Raw genomic sequence first — 8,019 nt, 5'->3', positions numbered from 1 at the left:
TTTAGATGATCTGCCAAGATTTAGCATCTTTGTTTCAAATAATTCCACACGTTTAGCATGTTATTGTGCACTCTTGTAAAAGGGTATAAAGTATTTATCTCAAGGATACCCCCTTGGGATTCTTATTTTTTAGTAAACAAATATCCATTGCATTTGAAAGTCTTCTAATTATTTCTATATTGAAATATTATTTTGTTATAAAATTAGTATCATTCTTATAACTATGGTAGGAATATATTATAGTGCATGGAGTTTGACTTGTTTATGTTGATATTTGTATGGCCTGTCATCCTCCTATCTGTCTACCACCATTGGAAAAATCTGTGATAAAAAATGGTAATGTGATGATCTATTCCATAATTACCAGAACATTAAAACACAAGGAGAAACAGCTTCCTTGACACAAGTTAACATACTGAGGACCTCTTGGCATCATTTTTTGGGATTTCTTCCAAAATTAGCTTAATTCAAAAACAAATAAAGCAATAATACTATTGATGGAGAAAAAACTTAGTACATCAGAAATTATTTGATAATGAAAATCTATTAAAAGAATAGTACATCATAAGATGGAAGCTCAATACTTCCTACACTCATTAGCATAGTTGCGATGTTGATAGACCGGCGTAACTGGAAACTCCCAACCCATATGTCTAATATGGGCATATTTTCTGCCTCCTGCCCCATCTTCCAGGAACTGCTTCTGAGACCCGCTTCAGTTCATCCTCTGTAAGCTTCACTCTCAAGGAACCAATGGTATGTTCAAGGTTTTTGATCTTCGTAGTTCCTGATGAGCATTCGAGAAAAACTCAGGAGAATATTTTTTATCTGATATAATAACTTTTCAGAAATGTTCAAAAGAGAAATAGGTTTTGCCATAAACTAAATCGTAAAAAGAATACAGCCCACATAATTGAATGAAAAGTCTGGTTGGTGAGATAATAAAAAGTCACAAAATAAAAGTTCATAATGAGTGAGTACTACATATTTCAGTATGTTATCAGAGAAAGGTAGCACAAAATAAATGAAAGGAATAAGAGAAAGGACATCAACCTGGAATTGGAGAAACATCATTCCCCTGCGCAAAAACCCAGGCCAAAGCAAGCTGAGCGGGAGTGCAGTGAAGCTCATCAGCTAGAACACGTACGCATTCGTAGATAGTCTTGTTTCTGTCTATGTTCCCTTCAGAAAATCTCGGATGAGTAGCCTAGCCAAAAAATATATGTATACATAAATAACACCACCATCATATAATGATTATCAGGGGAAAATCGTCACTTTATAATGTTTTCGAAAAGAAAGCATAATTCACTGGATAGGATTGCAATAAATTATAAAAATAATTTTATAACCGCCATTTTTCCTCAAGCAGAAAACAATAAAAACATAATGAATAACCCTGATTTGAAAGTCATGGTCTCACAAGCGAACTGTTTTCTGGTAAACTTTTGAGTACTGCCTTTCCAGCAAAAAACCCATGTCCAAGCGGGGTGTAAAGAACGATCCCAATGTTAAGTTCCCTGCCAGACACAGAAAGCAGTGAATTTAAATCCCTATTTCTAGAAATCAAGAAGATGACGGAGAGTTAGTAGTATGTTTAGGAAAAATCCTCCATTTTAAGACTTGCACATATGAAATGAACTCAGATTGATGTAATACTTAATAATACAGTTTTTACTTCGCTATATACCTTGTTTTTCCAAATCATCATCTATAAAATCATAGCATATTAAAACGAGTGGCGAAAATAAAGCATGTTTTTACTTCGCCATTTTAAGACTTGCACATATGAAACGAACTCAGATTGATGTAATATTTAATAATACAGTTTTTACTCGCTATATACCTTGTTTTTCCAGATCATCATCGATAAAATCATAGCATAATAAAACGAGTGACGAAAATAAAGTTGTATGTTACTATCATCAGTGGAGCCAGGTTCTACAGCTCCAAACCCTTACTGACAGGTGGAGGAACAGAGAAACGACAAAAGGAACTTTAGTAGAACCGGGGCTTCTGCCACTGCGATATTATGTTTATATAGGAATCAAGAGTGGGCCAATTATGGATTCAATAAGAGCTGTACATAACAGGAAAGGCAGATGTGGCGGCGTGGACGCCAACACATTGACACCAGACGCGCCGCCAATGTCAACCGAAGTCAACACCTCTGCTATAGACACACCGCCACTGTCAACCGAAGTCAACACCTCCACCATGGACATGTCTCAACCGTCATCTGACAACTTCAACATACCGGCGTTACGCACGTCTCTCGTCTTTAATTTCTCGTCGTTAAGTTGTGTTTTCTCTTTCCTTCAAGAAATAATTATTCAAGAAACGAGTTTTTGTTTATCCCCTCCCGCTCTCTCTCTCTCTCTCTCTCTCTCTCTCTCTCTCTCTCTCTCTCTCTCTCTCTCTCTCTCTCTCTCTCTCTCTCTCTTTCTCTTTCTCTCTCTCTTTCTCTCTCTCTCTCTCTCTCTCTCTCTCTCTCTCTCTCTCCTCTCTCTTCTCTCTCCCCTCTGTCTTCTCTCTCTCTCTTCTCTCTCCTCTCTCTTTCTCTCTCTCTCTCTCTCTCTCTCTCTCTCTCTCTCTCTCTCTCTCTCTCTCTCTCTCTCTCTCTCTCCACTCTCTCCTCTCTCTCTCTCTCTCTTTGCTTTCTCTCCTCTCACTCTCTCTCTCTCTCTCTCCCCCGCTCTCTCTCTCTCTCCTCTCTCTCTCTCTCTCTCTCTCTCTCTCTCTCTCTCTCTCTCTCTCTCACACACACCCTCTCTCCCCTCACTCTCTCTCTCTCTCTCTCTCTCTCTCTCTCTCTCTCTCTCTCTCTCTCTCTCTCTCTCTCTCTCTCTCCCTCTCTCTCTCTCTCTCTCTCTCTCTCTCTCTCTCTCTCTCTCTCTCTCTCTCTCTCTCTCTCTCTCTCTCTCTCTCTTGCCCTCCCAGGGCTGCCACCCAAGGAGGCCGCCCAATACCGGCCAACGCAGCCGCCCCAGGCCGCCCACGGCAACTCGCCCTAGGCCGCCCAAGGCAGCCACCCCAGGTCACCCAGGGCAACCCACCCAAGGCTGCCCAGGGCAGCCCGTCCTAGGCTGCCCAGGGCTGCCGCCCAAGGCCACCCAAGGCAGCCACCCCAGGCCGTCCAGGGCTACCGCCCAAGGCAGCCACCCCAGGCCGCCCAAGGCGCCATCCCAGGCCGCCCAGGGCAGCCCGCCCTAGGCTGCCCAAGGCCGCCTAGTGATGCCGCCCAAGGCGACCCAAGGCAGCCGCCCCAAGCTGCCCAGGGCTGCCACCAAGGCCGCCCAAGGCAGCCACCCCAGGCCGCCCAAGGTAGCCCGCCCTAGGCCGCCCAAGGCGCCACCCCAAGCCGCCCAAGGCCGCCACCCAAGGGCGCCCAAGGCAGCCACCTCAAACCGCCCAAGACGATGTCCGCGCCTGTTTACTCCGTCCGTGCCCATTCGTCCGTCTCGCTCTCCGCTATGGCCGCACAACGCCCAAACGCCCAGTCTTCTCGTCCAGTGGGCCACTCAATTCCCGGATTTGCCCAGACTTGTCACGATCAGAAGTCCCCGCAGCCTCTTCACGCACTACGGTGCCGAGGTACGCCTGAACTCTTTGGTGTCGAAGTGTTCTCCGTCCAGTATTCCACGAGAAGTCTCCACCATCATCAGATTTACTTTGATTTGGATTTTCCTACAATTCTCTTTGAGAGTTTCTATTGAGACATGAATTCGGGTATTGATTTTGGTGCTTTGGCATCGTCGCAGTGGGTGAAGACAATACACCCCCCCTCGATGAGGACTGGACCTGCACCACCTGTATTTCATCGGTTTTAAACTCCAAATTTGATCATGTGGATTTCTGTGGTCTATTTTATCCCTCCCTCACCCGATTCATTCATTGCCTTCCATCCGTCCTTATCATCTCTCCATCCCTCCGGTCGTTCATTTCCTAGTTGTCCTACATCAAGATGTCTTACAAGCCCTATACGGGAAAAAAAAAAGATAAACAAACACACTTTTTCCAACACTAACACAAGAAACTGCTAGTTCATTCCCCGAGTTCTGTGGTACCACAATTTAAGTCCAATAGTTTAAAATGGCATGCAAAAAATGATCATAATACAACAAATATTAACACAGTTCTGCCCTCGCAGTCAGATGAAAATACACAATAAAACTCATAAAAACAAAAGTTTCCCTGTCCAAATATAGGGATAGGAACACGTAGACAAAAAATCCAAAATGCCACTAGTTCTAACAAAAAGGTTCCTCTTGCCGAAGATAGCAAGAACAAGATTAAACTCGTGATTGCCAAATCATGGGAACCGGAAATCGATAACTTCAATAATACTTGTTGGCTGCTCTCCTTATGGGAAGAGTAACCACTATTTAAGAGGGAAACATTCAATAGAATGACAGAAATACTCGTGGAGAGCTCAGGGTTTATATCAGAGACTCAAGCAGGAAGTCAACGTGCCTTGTCTCTCTGGCTTTCTCTCCTCAATATTTATAAAAAAATAAAGCTGTCTCACAAAGATCAATGCCAGACATTACTTTGGCATTGAACCATTCTGCACAAATATCGATATTCTTGAGGGTAGTGTGATCCAGCAGAATGCAATCTACTTCAACATGGAACGTTGACATCAAAGTGCATCTATAACTAAACTAAATAGGAACCAATCAGGTTTACAAAGTCCAAAATTATGATTTACTCTATAGATTCATAGAAAAATTCGTATGCACGTTACAAAAGTTATTAAGCAAAAGATAACCCATATATTTCCCGAATTAACATCAAAGAAACTAGTAACCAAGGTGCAATCTTCAAATATTACCTACAGAGAGGGATGATGGTTTCTTCAACATCTCGGGTCCAAAGTGACCATTCAATCTGGAGAGCTGAGATTGGATGGACAGCATGAGCTCTTCGGATGGTATCGGGGCTCGCTTCGGACAAACCTATGTATTTCACCTTCCCCTCGTGCACCAATTTCTTCATTTCTCCAATCTATGAAAAAATACGTGGGAGAACAGAACAAGAAAGGAAATATTAGTTCCACAAATATCAAACATAAGCACATAAGAATAAGAGAGAGACCATTCTTTACAGAGATCACAAACAAGCACATAGACTCCAAGAAAAAGCTTACTGTTTTCAAGATAATAATGTGAGAGTTACAGAGAAAGCTGTCAACATAATGGACAGGAAATCATGCACATATTATAGGATAATCTCTTAACGTACTCCCAATTGGTCGATCGATTGACTAGACCAGGTCCAGATCAGATGGCCTTGGGCGATCCAGTTAAGATGGCAGTTGGATTGATCCATCAGCCAATCCAGGTGGCTCATTACATGGAATGAGCTAACGGGTCAATGATCCATGGGTTGAAAAAAATATTGAATGATATTGATCAATGATCGGATTGGCGAAGTCAACCAATCAACTAGGTTAGATCGAGATCAGACCAAGTTAGCCAATCCAATTAACGTGGTTGCTGGACCAATCAACGTCGGCCCAATCAGACAGGCCTATTAAGTGGAATGGGTCGATAGACTGCCAGCCAGTGGGTTGAATCCAATATTGATGGCTTTTTAGCTATCCTAACCATTGATCAAGTAGATCAATTGAAACCCTGATCAAGAATCTGATCGATTCTGCAGCAAATAATTGACCTATCCAGAGGGGCTGATTGGTGATCAGATCAATATGGGTCAGATAGATCAATGATCAGATCACGCCATTGGTTCCAGTTGGGAGAAACACCAGACATAACTTCCAGTATCCTGAAATGGAGAGAGATGGAGAGACATAGTATAATCATTTTATAGGCAAAGAGAAAGTGATTGATCTCTCAATAGCAACAGCATAAAGTATTAAAACACAGAACTCACAGTTTCCTCAATGGGTATTGAAGTGTCAACCCGGTGCTGATAGTAAAGGTCAATGTAATCTATGCCAAGGCGCTGTAAGCTAGCCTCGCAAGACGCCCGCACATATTCAGGGCTGCCCTTGACAACCACCCCATCTTTTTCAATCTTAGCTATCCCAAATTTGGTGGCAACTTGAACCTTCTCTCTCGGCAGTCGCTTCAGAGCCTGACACAGAAGGGCATGGAGAATTGAGAGAAAAAAGATAACTAGTAACAGGAAGGAAGTATTTTTATGGAAGGAAAAGAATTTATTTTCAAAAATTTGTGGGGAAAATATAATGAAGAGAATAGAATAGCTATTCTGGAAGAAAAATATTAGATATTTCATACTATGCCAAGGAAGGTTGAGAAAAAAAGTAACAACTACGAGAGAGAAATAGATTTTTATAGAAGAAAAACAAAGATTTTTCATACTTTGACGGGAAGGATTGAGAAAAACAGAACAACTGAGGAAGAAAGAAGCTATGGCAGACGCAAAGTATTAGATTTTTTTTCATACGAAGCCGGGATGGTTGGGAGAAAAGCATAACAACTACGAGAGAGAAATAGCTTTTATAGAAGGAGAGGATTGGATTTTTTATGCAATGCCGAGGAGAGCTGAAAGAAAAGGTAAAAACTAAGAGGAGAAAAAGATAGGATTTTTCACACTTCGCCGAGATATTAAAAACTGAGGATATCAATCGATCCTCTTTCATTGGATTTTTCATACTTTGCCAGGGAGAATCAAGACAAAATCAGAACAATTCCAGAAAGAGATCGTCCTCTAGAAGAAAAATGAGAGGATTTTTCATACTTTGCCAGGGAGAATCAAGACAAAATCAGAACAATTCCAGAAAGAGATCGTCCTCTAGAAGAAAAATGAGAGGATTTTTCATACTTTGCCAGGGAGAATCAAGACAAAATCAGAACAATTCCAGAAAGAGATAGTCGTCTAGAAAAAAAATGAGAGGATTTTTCATACTTTGCCGAGGAGGGTTTCGTTCGTTAATGGGCCGTAAACATCGGAGGTATCGAAGAAGGTGACACCATGATCGAAAGCACTGAGGATGACGGCTACTCCGGCTTCATCATCCAAAGGGGCGTTGTACACGCCGGTGAGTCCCATACAGCCAAAACCCAGCTTGGAGACCTGAACAGCGCAAGAGAAAGAGATCAATTGGAAGATCTGAACAACAATACTTGGAAGAAATCAAGCCGGGAAAATTAACAAAATTAGCTCACAGGAGATAACCTCAAGACCCTGAGATCCAAGCTTCACTCTTGGCATCTGGGTTTGGCCAGAACCCATCTCTTGATCCATCTTCAGACTGCAGCTACCACCAGCGAAGAAATCTCTTCGTTCAAGAGACTGCAGAAGGAGATGGGCTTCAAGTGCGTTGTAAATGGTGACTGAGCCACATCAACCAATCCATTTAGTACTTTTGGATGCAATGCGATAAGAAGAAGGTTCTTCAACTAAATTTTCTGAAAGACATTGGGGTAGAGGATGGCAAACAGCTATTAGTGATCATCGCTTGTTAGCTGTGTGAGATGAGTTATCATGTAGAAGAATATTTTTGATAGATTTAGTTTTAAAAATATCTCCTGGTTCAGGAGTATAATCTAAAGTTGAGAGGACAGGTATTTCGGTTTCTAAAGGATTGTTTGGATCAAACTGTTGAGTGGTTGTTTGTTCCAAGTAGAGAGGCAAAGGCGATTGGGAGATTTCAGGTGTATTAGCTGAGTGTTCAGATACATCATCTGTTTAGCTGAGTGCTTCGGATACGGATCTGAAGTGCTTGATGTACTCCTTGATGGTCGATGGAATTGTCTGTTTAGCTCTATAATCCTGTATTGACTTCTCCCAGAAAATGTGGTTTCCAGACGTTCCCAGGCTTCTCTTGCGCATGTTGCCTTCATCACACACGGTAGGACTTGTTCTGTAATGGTGGATTGGAGAAAGCCGAGGACTTGTTGGTATATCCTCCACCAATTTTCAAACTCTGGATTCTCCACAGGGTTTCCTTGTTGATCTGAAATAGAGATGGGTGGAGGATTTGCTCCGTTAATGAATCTGTTGAGGCCATACCCATTGAGTAGCGGCTGA

General features: G+C 42.3%; 1 pseudogene across 1 annotated transcript; it reads right to left on the bottom strand.

Annotated features, from left to right (window-relative positions):
- Positions 1–466: 466 nt before the first annotated feature.
- LOC144707013 (putative aldo-keto reductase 1) lies at positions 467–7,405 on the bottom strand (annotated as a pseudogene). The gene is made up of 7 exons (XR_013582382.1): positions 7,165–7,405; positions 6,895–7,062; positions 5,896–6,099; positions 4,835–5,007; positions 1,424–1,520; positions 1,054–1,207; positions 467–787 (listed from the first exon to the last, which is right to left on the bottom strand). The product of XR_013582382.1 is annotated as a putative aldo-keto reductase 1 (transcript).
- Between the last annotated feature and the right edge of the window lie 614 nt (positions 7,406–8,019).

This window comes from Wolffia australiana, chromosome 8 (genome assembly GCF_029677425.1).
Source record: "Wolffia australiana isolate 7733 chromosome 8, ASM2967742v1".
Classification (NCBI taxonomy): Eukaryota; Viridiplantae; Streptophyta; class Magnoliopsida; order Alismatales; family Araceae; genus Wolffia; species Wolffia australiana.
This window is presented reverse-complemented; position numbering and strand designations above follow the sequence as displayed.